The sequence below is a fragment of the Pan paniscus genome, chromosome 10 (genome assembly GCF_029289425.2).
Source record: "Pan paniscus chromosome 10, NHGRI_mPanPan1-v2.0_pri, whole genome shotgun sequence".
Lineage (NCBI taxonomy): Eukaryota > Metazoa > Chordata > Mammalia > Primates > Hominidae > Pan > Pan paniscus.
Window position 1 is genome coordinate 73,358,864 of NC_073259.2, and position 14,220 is coordinate 73,373,083.

Here is a 14,220-nt window from a genome sequence, read left to right on the forward strand (position 1 = left end):
TGCAGCAAAGAGCAATGTGAGGAATGAGGCAAGTTCAGCAACCATCCTGTTGATGACATGTGTAGAAGAACATGGGACAGGGACATTGAGCTCTCAGATATAGCAGGGACAGAGATCCTAGCAGTAACTTTTCAAGGCTGTGTGATCATCTTCCCAGGGAAGGGCTAAGCTTTCCCTGTGAAAGTGATGTGTCTACAAGCAGTCTCATGACATGATTTGGAATTTTTTTCCAGATAGTGTAGTTTCTGAGCCTAATTTGCTGGCCCTTGTGGTGATTATGTAAACTTCAGAGTAATTTGTTTACTGCTTTAACTAGCTGGAGTTGATTCTGTTGTTTACAATGAAGTTACAAATTCAGAAGTTGCATCAGAAGTGCCTACTGCACTCAACAAACCTTCTAAGAAATAGGAATCTGTGGTTGACTCTTGGGTCTTATTGGTTTTGCAAACAAAACACAAGCTTAATCCACTTGCTGTATAGTGATAGGAGCCTGGGCAGTTCATGGCAAAAAGTGGCAAAACACTTAACAATACCATAGCTGCATTCATCCGGAATTCAGTATCCACGGAGGGAAAATTACCACGCCCTAAAACATTATCAAGGACAGGAGGATATGAAGGCTGTGGAATGGGAAGCATCTTTCAAAATGCACGGGAGACTAAGAAAGAATGACTAATTCAAACTACGAAATTCTAGGCTCAAGGTACAATCAGATTAAGTGAATGCTCAAAAAAAAATTCCTTTCACTAATACATTAGGAAAAGGCTATCATTTTCTGTCATTGAATTTCCCTTGTATACAAGGAGAGACTCATCAGTAATAGTACCATAAATAAACTGATTGATGCCCATAATACCTCTCAGCCTGAGCTACAACTTTGCAGTAGAAATTATTTTTACAGTACTTGTCTGCCTCAGTCTAACCAGAACTAAATTGTTCACAAAATTAAGCTTTGTTTCAGGCTTGATATCTTCTACTTCATTTTTTTCTTAAAACCTATTTCACATTATTCAAATAGGCAGAATGAAGACGTGGAAACTTATTTCTTCATGAACTAAAAACTTAACAATCTGATGAGAGAAGAAGTATTTCAATTAAATAGGTGTCTGCTTTGGTAAGTACCAAATGGCCAAGCTGATTCCTTTTTTTTTTTTTTTTTTTTTCTTTGAGACGGAGTCTCGCTCTGTCGCCCAGGCTGGAGTGCAGTGGCGCGATTTCCGCTCACTGCAAGCTCCGCCTCCTGGGTTCATGACATTCTCCTGCCTCAGCCTCTCCAGTAGCTGGGACTTCAGGCTCCCGCCACTACGCCCGGCTAATTTTTGTATTTTTAGTAGAGACGGGGTTTCACCGTGCTAGCCAGGATGGTCTCGATCTCCTGACCTTGTGATCCGCCCACCTCGGCCTCCCAAAGTGCTGGGATTACAGGTGTGAGCCACCGCGCCCTACTGCTGATTCATTTTTAAGAAAATGCCAAAGTGACCTGATAGTCTGAACTGACAATATGGACCAAACATTGGCTTATTTCCCAAACACTTAGTTATTTTCAAATCTTCAAATGAACATTTTTTTCAAGGACTAAATATGTGTTCTCATTTTGTGTTTCTGCTTTGTGTCTATGTCTAAGCTTTTAGAAAGGAAAATGCTTTTACCCCAATAAAATAGCACAGTCATTTATTAGGGTTCAAAGAGAAAAGTGCTAAAAAGTGGCAATGATCTATTTATCTGAACCTGAGGCCTTGTGGTGTTCTCAAGTTTCTATACTATTTATAAAAGAAATTAATCTACATGATGTAATTTTACACTCTATTTATATCATTATTCTTTATACAACATAAACATAGAACTCAGTGATGTTATTACATGTCATAAATGTCATCATAATTTGTCTTTACACATCATAAATAGTTTGTGACATTATTACACCTTCGGGTGTCTCTTTCCATATTTATGGTAATTACATCAAAGTATTTACTATAATTATGTCATTTGATGAAATTACAGTAATTACTTCAAAAAATGATAGCCCATGACTAATGAATTAAAATAGCATGGAAATTCACATTAAAAATGACATTAAAATAATGCTAAGGATCTGAGATAACTCACAAGAGCAAGAACATTCATTACTTGAGTTTTTAACCTTCAAACTTGGTTCTACAGGTTTTTCCCTTGTTGAAAAATGTATCTTTGTTGAAGATTGGGAAATGCTTTGTAACGGCACAGAAAACCATAGAGACATTTGAAAAAAATGGAAAACCCAGTTGCCAGCCTTATTTTTGGCAATGTGGCAAAACAAAAATATGACTTAAAAAGCAACTCATAGAAGATAATTCAAATCCTCCTCAATCCATATTCCCATTCATTCTCTTTCTCTTGTTTGGAGTCTGTCAAAAACAGGCTTATCTAAACTATATTATATGTATTAGGTAACAGACTGGGCCCATATCGGACTAATGAGTGACTTGTTTTTCAAGTTGAAATTCATATTCATATATCACAAGACATGGAACTGCAAAGGACCAAGGAATCGTTTTATTCAGCCTCCAGATAGATTACTCTAAACAATGGCTTACAAATGGCTGTCTCTATTTTTAGCAGTCTCCATGGAACAAGACTTCACAGCATCCCTGGAAAGCCTATTTCAAGGTTTACCTTTTATTATTGTGAAGTACGTATATCAGTGAATAAACCAAAAATCTATATCCTTGTGGAGCTTATGTAGAAAGAAAATGAATAAAATTGGAACTCAAGAGAAAAACAAATCCAAAATAAATAGTTATACAATATTTTAGCATGTACTACATCCTATAGTATGCTAAGATAGATACGAAGTAGGATAGAGAATGCCAGGAAAGGGTGAGGAGCATAGAGTTGAAAATTTTAATAAGCATGCAGCTTCTAAATAGGTCTGACTGCAAAAGTGACATCAGAGCAAAGATTCAATAGGGAAGGGGCCGGGGCATATTTGCAGGAAGATCACTGTAGGAGAGAAGAGCTATGGAAGGGTGTTGAGCAAGAGGCTGTGAGGTGTGTTGGAAGGCCAAGGAATCCTGTATAATGAAACAGGAAGGGAGCTAGGAATAAGAGATGGATTCAGTAAGGTGGAGGTAGAGGTTGCTTTTAGACACGTTAAGATTGTTATTGGACATCCAGGTAGGTATGTAAAATAGGCAGCTAGTTATTCATGTTTAGGGATGCAAATTTGGGGTTCATCAGCACAGAGATGCTATTTCAGGCCATGAGATCCATGAGATGGGGCAAAATTGCTTACGGAGAGAGGGCAGATGGATTGGAGAAGGGCAAGGCCAGTGGCCTGGGGATTCCCAACAGTAATTGCTCCAGGAGAAGAGCAAGAGCCAGCAGAGACAGCTGAAATAGAGTCCCCAGGTAGAAAAATAGGAGAGCAGTGTTCTGACTGATAGCCCAATAAAGGCAGCATTTAGAGGGGGAAAGACTGATCAACAGGGTCAAATATTTGGGTAAGGCAACTACAATAAGGACTAAAGCGGATCATTGGACATACACTGAAATAGAACATTCTATTCTCCCTGATCTAGACACCCATATGCTGATTATTCATCCTTTGAATCCTAATTCACCATCCTACTAAACAAAAGTAATGGTAGGTATAAAAAGCTTTATATTTCACAAAGCCTTTTTATATATATTAGCTCATTACATTCTTACAGCAACCTTGGTAAGTGTGGACAATGAAATTGAAATGCAGAAATGTTTAAATGACTCATGAAGTCTCAATTCTACATCTTTAGACTTGAATTCTTTCCAGCGTAGGCACTTCAGAAAACGTCCCATGAAAGTTTCTCCTACTCTTCCAGACACATCACTCTCTCTCCTGTCTCTGACTCCCTATGTCTGTCCTGACTTTCTATATCAGGGATTCCCAAGGTGTGAAACTGTCACCCTAGAGCCACCACATACTCTCAGGAGATCAGCAACATCAAAACCATTTTTATAATCATAATAAAACCTTGTTTGCCTTTTTCTCTCTCATTCTTTCATGAAAATAGTGTGGAGATTTCCAGAGGCTACATGACAAACAGTATTGCAACAGAATCAATGCAGAAGCAAATGTGAGAATTCAGCTTGCTTCTGTTAAGTTGGACATTAAAGAGATTTGAAATAATGTCTATGTGACTCTTACTTTTGGTTTTGACAAATATAGCTTTTTGTCCTCAAAATAAAACATTACTATTAGCCTGTATTGATTTTTAATTATTTTGAGTGAATTAATTAATTCTTTACAATTTTTATTTGAACTGAATATGGCAAATATCAATAGATATACCTACCAAAAAGAAAGTCCTAAGGGATCATCAATAATTGTGATAACCACTGTCTATATTACTTGGGTCCATGCCACTCCTCTTTATATTATCTTGTATAATAATTGGTGTTTTTTTAAGTTTCCTTTTATATATTCCTTATTTGTCCTCCCAGATTATTAGCTCTTTAAATTGTAGGGACTATCATTTTTATTTTTATTTTTTGGCTTCCCCTAGGAATATTCCTACTTCTAGGTAGTTAAGCAATTTCCAATTAACATGTAATGATATTTTATAGACTGGTTGATTTCATAACTTTCTTTACTGGTTAGTTAAAAGACAATAGCAACAACTTTCTGGTTGTAACTTTATTGCTCCTGGAGATACTTCTCTTAGGGATTCATTTATTTAACACATATTTATGGAGCACATGTTGCATAAAAGGCTCTATGGAAAATACCAGCGAGATAGATGAGACCACAGCTCCCACCTTCAAGGTATTTGTGACTCACTAGGAAAGATAAGATGGGGCATCTTACTATAAGAGCTGGTATGTCCTTGATTCTAAGAATACACCTCTCCTTGCCCCACATATTCTAACATCTGTATAATCAAAATGAGTCTTATAACTGATGTTGGCATAGTTTAAGTGGCAAAATCTCTTTTCTTCCTTAGAAGTACATAACATAGGGTATATTGTACAACCACTTGAGTCTTTGATGTGATGAAATATGATAAAAACCAATCAAATGTGGAAAGTTTAATATGACAAGTACTCAAAGAAAACAAAACAATGCGTAGAAGAATTTTGGGAAAGGAAATCTACACATCCAGGTAACTGCAACTATTTTCCTCTTGGCTGTTTCTTCACAGACTGCATTTATGTTAAATTTAATATCATTTTATTTTACTTCTCTACATTACTCTTAAAATATGGAGCCTCTAAACCAACATTTCATACTGAACTTGTAACAAAACTTTTTTTTTTTATTATACTTTAAGTTTTAAGGTACATGTGCACAACATGCAGGTTTGTTACATATGTATACATGTGTTATGTTGGTGTGCTGCACCCATTAACTCGTCATTTAACATTAGGTATATCTCCCAATGCTATCCCTCCTCCCTCCCCCCACCCCACAACAATCCCCAGAGTGTGATGTTCCCCTTCCTGTGTCCATGTGATCTCATTGTTCAATTCCCACCTATGAGTGAGAACATGCAGTGTTTGGTTTTTTGTCCCTGCGATAGTTTGCTGAGAATGATGGTTTCCAGCTTCATCCATGTCCCTACAAAGGACATGAACTCATCCTTTCTTATGGCTGCATAGTATTCCATGGTGTATATGTGCCACATTTTCTTAATCCAGTCTATCATTGTTGGACATTTGGGTTGGTTCCAAGTCTTTGCTATTGTGAATAGTGCTGCAATAAATATACGTGTGCATGTGTCTTTATAGCAGCATGTTTTATAATCCTTTGGGTATATACCCAGTAATGGGATGGCTGGGTCAAATGGTATTTCTAGTTCTAGATCCCTGAGGAATCGCCACACTGACTTCCACAATGGTTGAACTAGTTTACAGTCCCACTAACAGTGTAAAATGTTCCTATTTCTCCATATCCTATCCAGCACCTGTTGTTTCCTGACTTTTTAATGATCACCATTCTAATTGGTGTGAGATGGTATCTCATTGTGATTTTGATTTGCATTTCTCTGATGGCCAGTGATGATGAGCATTTTTTCATGTGTCTGTTGGCTGCATAAATGTCTTCTTTTGAGAAGTGTCTGATCATATCCTTCGCCCACTTTTTGATGGGGTTGTTTTTTTCTTGTAAATTTGTTTGAGTTCATTGTAGATTCTGGATATTAGCCCTTTGTCAGATGAGTAGCTTGCAAAAATTTTCTCCCATTCTGTAGGTTGCCTGTTCACGCTGATGATATCTTTTTTTTTTGCTGTGCCAGAAGCTCTTTAGTTTAATTAGATCCCATTTGTCAATTTTGGCTTTTGTTGACATTGCTTTTGGTGTTTTAGACATGAAGTCCTTGCCCATGCCTATGTCCTGAATGGTATTGCCTAGGTTTTCTACTAGGGTTTTTATGGTTTTAGGTCTAACATGTAAGTCTTTAATCCATCTTGAATTAATTTTTGTCTAAGGTGTAAGGAAGGGATCCAGTTTCAGCTTTCTACATATGGCTAGCCAGTTTTCCAGCACCATTTATTAAATAGGGAATCCTTTCCCCATTTCTTGTTTTTCTCAGGTTTGTCAAAGATCAGATAGCTGTAGATATGTGGCATTATTTCTGAGAGCTCTGTTCTGTTCCATTGGTCTATATGTCTGTTTTGGTAGCAGTACCATGCTGTTTTGGTTACTGTGGCCTTGTAGTATAGTTTGAAGTCAGGTTGTGTGATGCCTCCAGCTTTGTTCTTTTGGCTTAGGATTGACATGGTGATGCGGGCTCTTTTTTGGTTCCATATGAACTTTAAAGTAGTTTTTTCCAATTCTGTGAAGAAAGTCATTGGTAGCTTGATGGGGATGGCATGGAATTAGGAAAAGAGGAAGTCAAATTGTCCCTGTTTGCAGATGACGTGATTGTATATCTAGAAAACCCCATCGTCTCAGTCCAAAATCTCCTTAAGCTGATAGGCAACTTCAGCAAAGTCTCAGGATACAAAATCAGTGTGCAAAAATCACAAGCATTCTTATACACCAATAACAGACAAACAGAGAGCCAAATCATGAGTGAACTCCCATTCACAATTGCTTCAAAGAGAATAAAATACCTAGGAATCCAACTTACAAGGGACATGAAGGACCTCTTCAAGGAGAACTACAAACCACTGCCGAGTGAAATAAAAGAGGATACAAACAAAGGGAAGAACATTCCATGCTCATGGGTGGGAAGAATCAATATCGTGAAAATGGCCATACTGCCCAAGGTAATTTATAGATTCAATGCCATCCCCATCAAAACTTCTGATAGCTGAACAATAAGAAAGAATCACCTGCCACAGGCCCTTAAGAATCTGTCTGAAAAAAGTTTCCTTTATAGCCCAACTTGGTGTATGGAAGAAAGGACCTAAAGTCCTCATATTTGGACAGTATGTTAAAATAAAAACGACTGAAAATTGGATCTTTCTTACTTTTTCTACCATATTCTTTCTGCACAGTTCCTACTAAGATCCCACCTAATTTACCATGTGAATTTATGTCTAGAAAGTGAACTTAGGGATATAAAGTTACTATTTTTAGCTCTCAATTCACTAATTAGTTGGAGCTAATTTGTTTGAACACCAACTATTTATGACCATAAATGATGTTGGATTCTTTCTCTACTCATTTCTGGGAGAGAGAGAAAAAAATACAGGAATTCAATCTCATATTAGTTAGATCTCATATTTGTAAACATAACAAGCTCATGGTAAGTATAAATCCAGTCTACTGTCTCCTGCCATCCAAACTAAGATTCACTAGTAGGCCCTGCAGAAAATTAAATAGTCATTTCCACTTACTATATTGTTGAATTAAATACCTAAACATTTAGATAAGTTGGTAAGACTTGAAACCATAACAAAAATGAAAAGAAAAACGAAACAAAACATTTTGTTTATTAGAAAATTACATTTGTCAGAACAAAATAACCTGTCCTTTGGCTATACGCCTGGTTTTAAAATGTGTCATCTTTCAGATATATTATTCTGTGAATGTTGTGAGTGAGGTAATCGTTGCAATAACCTTTTCTATTTTGGGGTTAACAAAACAGAAAAGCGAACATGGCAAATTTTCATTATTTCTGTTTCTGGCTTTTTGAGATGAGGTAAGGGAATACAAAGGTTTACAAAAAACATGATTTTTTTTGGTTCAATATCTGCCTAAACATGTTTTATATTTGCTGTATTGTCCAAATTATGCACCTTAATGCTGCTCCATGGTTTCATGTTTGTTTCTACATGATTGTTGCATTTGTAATCATATCTTGGAAGGAGTGGTTAGCTTGAAAGGATTAGAAGTGAGATATGGAATCTGGTCCCCTTAGGTCATTTGTTTGTATCCAGCTGAAGTCAGCAGTGGCTAAAATTCATTACCATCTGGCAGTTTTTCCATGGCCTCTGTGACAGAACTTGTGGTCCTAGTCTAGTACATACTAGACAGATGTCCAGGTCATAAAAATCACAACGATACTTGGCATTGTGTCACCCCCTTGTTGACAGTACCATCAGACAGGCCAGAGATCGAAGTGGAGTAAAGAATGAGCTGTCTTCATCCCATCCAGTGGTCTGTTGGCAAACAGATACTCAGTCCTTATGTATTCTGTGTGAGGAAAAAAGCTTTTGGCTATACTCAAAGGAAATGAAAAGAATTCTAATCAATACAGCATCTCCCAGCACAACATGGTTAGGTGTTCTGACGTATCTCCCTGCACAGACACAAAATTAGATGAAATGGCTAAACTTTTCGAATCTTTCCTTTTGATGGAAAACGAGAGTTCATGTATTTATGTTGTCTTAAGGTTTTCAAACTACTGTATGATCGTAAACACAGTTTGTAAACTTGAGCTAGCCATGCACACTGTACTTTTTAAATAGCTCTGTATATGCCATTCTGACCACATCTTCTACCTTCCCTAAGATCCCAAACATTTCCCTATTATAGACATATGTTCTGGCATAGATATTTATAAAAATCTCATATTTTCAGCCTCTTCTCTGAATAATCCCTTTACTGTCTTGCCCTAATCACAATCTGCTGGTTCTAACAAAAATGCTCCCTTTTGGTTTTCTCTAATAGTGGCTGGCTTTCCTTCCACTGGCCATTTTGCAATCATTATTCTCCTGTCTTTGTGATTTCAATATCTCCATGGACAATCCATTTTAAACAAGTTCTACCCCCTCAGCTATTGGCTTCCTCACCTTCACTGATCTTGTTCTCCATTAACCTCAGCCACCCACTCCCAAGGTCTCACCCTCATCCAAGTCATCACCAGTAATTGCAGGATTTCCAGCTGCTCAGTTTAAATTATTATACTCTCTGACTGTTATCTACTATAATTCCCTTTCACATTGTCTTATTTCCTTAATTCTTTACCAAACCAGAACCTCCAATCCATTGGCCCTACTGCCTTTGCAGTGTCTTATCACTTCATTTTTATCCACATATTTCTCCCAACTATACTCAGATTGTGTGGTCCCTCCTTATCCATTATTATTACATTCCCTTGCATGAATCTCTACTTTCTTTTCTTTCCCCCTAGGTATAATACACCTGGTAAAAAACCAACTTGTTCAACTCCAATTCCCCTCCTGCTACGTGCTTACATTCAAAGGGTGGAATGTGGCAATCACAGTCAAACATCTATAATGTCTGGCCTCAAATTGAATTTGTGACCACAAACTGCAAATGGGCCCTTGATAGTGCCTGCCAATGTCATCATGTTTTCTTAGTTATTTTTCTATTCACTTCACTCACTCACTGTCCAGGTGACTATTGTATACCTAAAAATTTCATTATTCCATCCTCCTCCACACTCTCAGCTCAGAAGCATGTTTCATATTCCATTGATAAAAACAGAAGCAACCAGGAGAGAACTTCCACATTTTCCCATTAACTGATAGATGAAATTATCTGCCTTTCTCTTGCAGATTTGTTTCTATATGAGTGTTGCCTTTGTAATAATATCTTGGAAGGAGTGGTTGGCTTGAAAGGATTAGAAGTGAGATATGGAATCTGGTTGCCTTAGGTTATTTATACCATCAACTTCTCCAGCTTTACTAGATTGTTCCATTAGTGTTCTATACACCATAATATATCTGATCTTTTAAAAATTACAAAAACACAGCCTCAACCACATAATTTTCTCTAGTTTCTGCAGCATTTATCTGCTTCTCTGTGTGATAAAACTCCTTACAGGATTGGGCAATGTTTGTTTTCTTAGTTTTCTCTGCCCTCTCCTTTTCTCTCCTGAACTCAGTCCAACCATTTCACTCAAAGAACTCTGTTAAGGTAAATTTATCAACATATTCTGGGGGGGTTTTCAATCCTAATTTCATTCAACCTCTCAGTGTCATTTAATGGAGTTGATAATTTCTTTATCTTCAAAATGCTTTTGAAACATTAAAAGAGAGAGAACTACCAGTGCTCTACTCTCTTTGTGTCAGCCTCTTATCTGACTGGCTGCTCTCTCTAGAACTTCATTTATTGTAATATTGTTCATCTATCACAAGAAATAAGGTATTAATATATGCTATAACATAGATGAACATTGAAAACATTATACTGAGTGAAATAAGTAATCAATCAGTTAATGCACATTTGGATTGTTTCCAATATTTGGCAAATATAAATGTTACTATGAACATTCAGATACAAGCTTTTGTGTAGATACATGTTTTCATTTGTCTTGAGTACATACATGGAGTGAAATTGATAGATCATATGGTAACTATGTTCAATCTTTTGAGGAACTGCTGTTTTGTTTTTTAAAACGGCTGCACCATTTTATATTATCACCAGCGTATATGAGAGTCCAGTTTCTCCACATCCTCACCAACATCTATTATTATGTCTTTTTTATTATAGCCATCCTATTGGGAATCAAGTGATGTCGCATTGTGGTTTTTACTTGTGTTTCTATGATGGCTAATAATATACATCTTTTCTTGTGTTTATTGGCCATTTGTATATTTTCATTGGAAAAATGTTTCTATTCAGATCCTTGGTCCATTTTAAAAATTGGGTTATCTTTTCATTATTAAATTGTAAAAGTTCCTTTTATATTCTAGAGACAAGACTCTCATCAGATATATGATTTGCAAATATTCTCACATTCTGTAGATCATCTCTTTACTTTTATGATAAAGTCCTTTGACACAAAGAAGTTTTCAATTTTGAAGGTGTTCGGTTTATACGTGTTTTCTTTAGTTGCTTGTGTATTTGGGAACCTATCTAAGGAATTATTGCCTAATCCAAGGTCATGAAGATTTACTTTAATGTTTCTTCTAAGAGTTTTACAGTTTTAGGTCGTTGATCCATTCTAAGTTAATTTTTGTGTACCATGTGAAGTAGAGGGTCCAATATTACTCTTTTACATGTGGTATTCAATTGTCCTATCATCTTTTGTTAAGACTATTATTATCCATTTGTCTTAGAATCCTAGTTAAAAAAAATCAATTAATAGTAAATGCAGGGTTTATATCTGAACTGTCCATTCCATTGATTTATATGTTTGTCCTCATGCGGGTACCACACTGTCTTGATTCCTGTAGCTTTGTAGTAAATTTGAAAATTGTGAATTCTGAGTATTCCTGCTGTTTACTTTTTATTTCAAGGTTATTGTGGCTATGTTTGGTCCCTTGAATATCAACATGAAGTTTAGAACCAGCTTTTTTTTTTTTTTTTTTTTTTTGCAAATAATAGAGATTGAAAAATAAGAACAATAGCTGTCTGAGAGGAGAGGAGAAAAATATGGGACAAATAATAGGATCTGCATAATTCATTATTCACACTACCTGGAAAGCAATACAGACATAATCTGTATGTAGAAACAAAAGAAGAAACAATCTGTTACCTTTCTGTTGATGCTTTTCAATAAAATGAGAACATCCCAATTGAAGTCTAAATGCATCAAATTGTTTAAGTCTCAAGATTATCAGTTTTATCACAGGAGATACCTTGTATAAAGTATGCAAAACCAAAGATCATACAAGAAATAAAATATTTAAAATGAGAATACTCGTGGCAGGAAAACATATCTCATGGATTTTAGCAAGATTTCTATGATGAGTAATAAGAAGACATAAAAATCAGATCTGCCTACCATATTTAACATCAATCATTTAAAGGATCTTTATGTAATCTTGCATTTCATTACCTTTCATAAGAACAACATTTAGAAGGCAAACAATTTGCTTGATGAGTTTTTAAAAATCATAAGTAGGTGCATTTTGGAGCTAGAAGTTTTGACAACTATTGCTGCAGTTTGCCCATGATCTATCTCTTCCATCTCTAATTTGTTATATAATCTCTATTCTTGATTATGATGCTTTGTAGACAGGAAATCTGTCTTTCATCTTGGATCTATAGTGTCTGACCCATTGCCAGGTGAGTAGCTGGTGATCAATAAATGCTTATTGAATAAGTGAATGAAACATAATATTCTCTTATAAGTAAGACAGATGAAAATATAACTAGTTGTGCTCCATCAATTTTATTTTGAACTAGGCAAGGTGAAATGAACATGTATATATAATCTGAGTAGCTGAGGGGAGAGCTCATAGCTTCATTTCATTCTCAGCCATCTTGCTATACATTTCAGAGTCAGAGGTTAAAATGGCAAGGCGTGAGTGGCAAGGTGACATAGAGCAGTTACACTGCATGTAGTCAAATGTTTTCTATTGCAGATCTTAGCAGTTGTCACTCCTTTCACATTTCAATTTCCTAACTATAATAAAGCTACAAATGTGCAATCTTCCAATTCAGATGAGGCTGAGTTTTTATTCATGTAATCGCAACCCAAGTTATCATGAATTAAGTTATGTGCCATTCAAGAATGTGATGTTCACATTTACGAAAGAATTAATATGTGCAGCTACATTGCCTTTAACAAATTATTATTAGGCAGGGATATGAAATGCATTGGTAAGAAATACTTAACAGATGATACTATGACAATGTGCTATTAAGCATATTACTGTAATGTCAATATTATTAAACCTATGTGCCCAGCTAATCCATGAATATAAATTACTTTTGTATCAGTCACACTTTATTATTTATTAGGATTACTGTAATAGCTGTAACTATTCCATTGAGACAACCTCAGGGCATGTCTCCCTCAAAGCTGCAGCTTAGAGAACCATTGAATTCAGATCTTATCTAACAGTGAGTCCCTTAAGTACCATTTCTCCAAATCATTTTGTTGAATCAGATGTGACTAAAAGATGTGATTGTTTTCCACTGAAAATTAAGATAGCCTCCATAGCTATTACTAAAATTTGTTGAGGCCTCCAAGCTACCTGGAACTTAACCAAGTGCTTTTCATGTATTGTTAAAAGTTACTTCCCAAATTCTGTAATATATTATCCCCAAATACAGAAGGAAAAATTTATGGTTAAGAGAGATTAGAAAGTAAACATCTAAAGTGTCAATGCTTTAGTGCAAATACTTGGGTCCAAACTCAGTTGTCTTTGTTACCAATCAGAGATTTTTAAATAGGACTGAATTATGTAAATAAGCCATTAAAATTTGGAACAATTGAAATTCTCTTATTTGAGTCCACTGCCAGCAGATGATATATATTTTTGTTCCTCCCTTTGCAAATAGAGATGGCACCTTATTAAAAAAATTGGGGTAATAAGTGTACAATAATTTAAAAAGGTTTCTCACAAAATCACTGCTTTTTCTAAAGTACACTTGGATATTTGGTTTTATTATCCCCATTAGAAAGAATCCACTGAAATGCACAAGACTATTTACTTCAACTTTCAGCCCTTCTTACACCCAGTCTAATGCTTAGTTTATGTTTTGAGATTTGAGGATAACTCTTTATTTGTATAGCCTTCTATTTTCCAATATTACCTTTACAATAATTTTTGCCCACTGTTATATATTTTAGCTAATTATATAAATATGTATATGTGTACATATAAAACTTTACACTTATTTGTACCACTCTCAAATACGGAAGGTGAAAACAGCATAGGATGTAGCAGTGCATAGGGTTAAGGAAAAGAGCATTTCCTGAGACAAGAAGTGACTCCAGGGTCTGCATGTCTGTTGATCTTCCATATCCTGCTAAATGAAGCAATAGGCATTGCAGCTGAAACTCTGACTACTTCTTCACAAATTTGCCATCTTCTTAAAAACAAACACTGTATCTAAGCCTCCTTAGCAGTCATGCATATTCCAAATACCACCACAATCCTTTAGTATTTAGATTT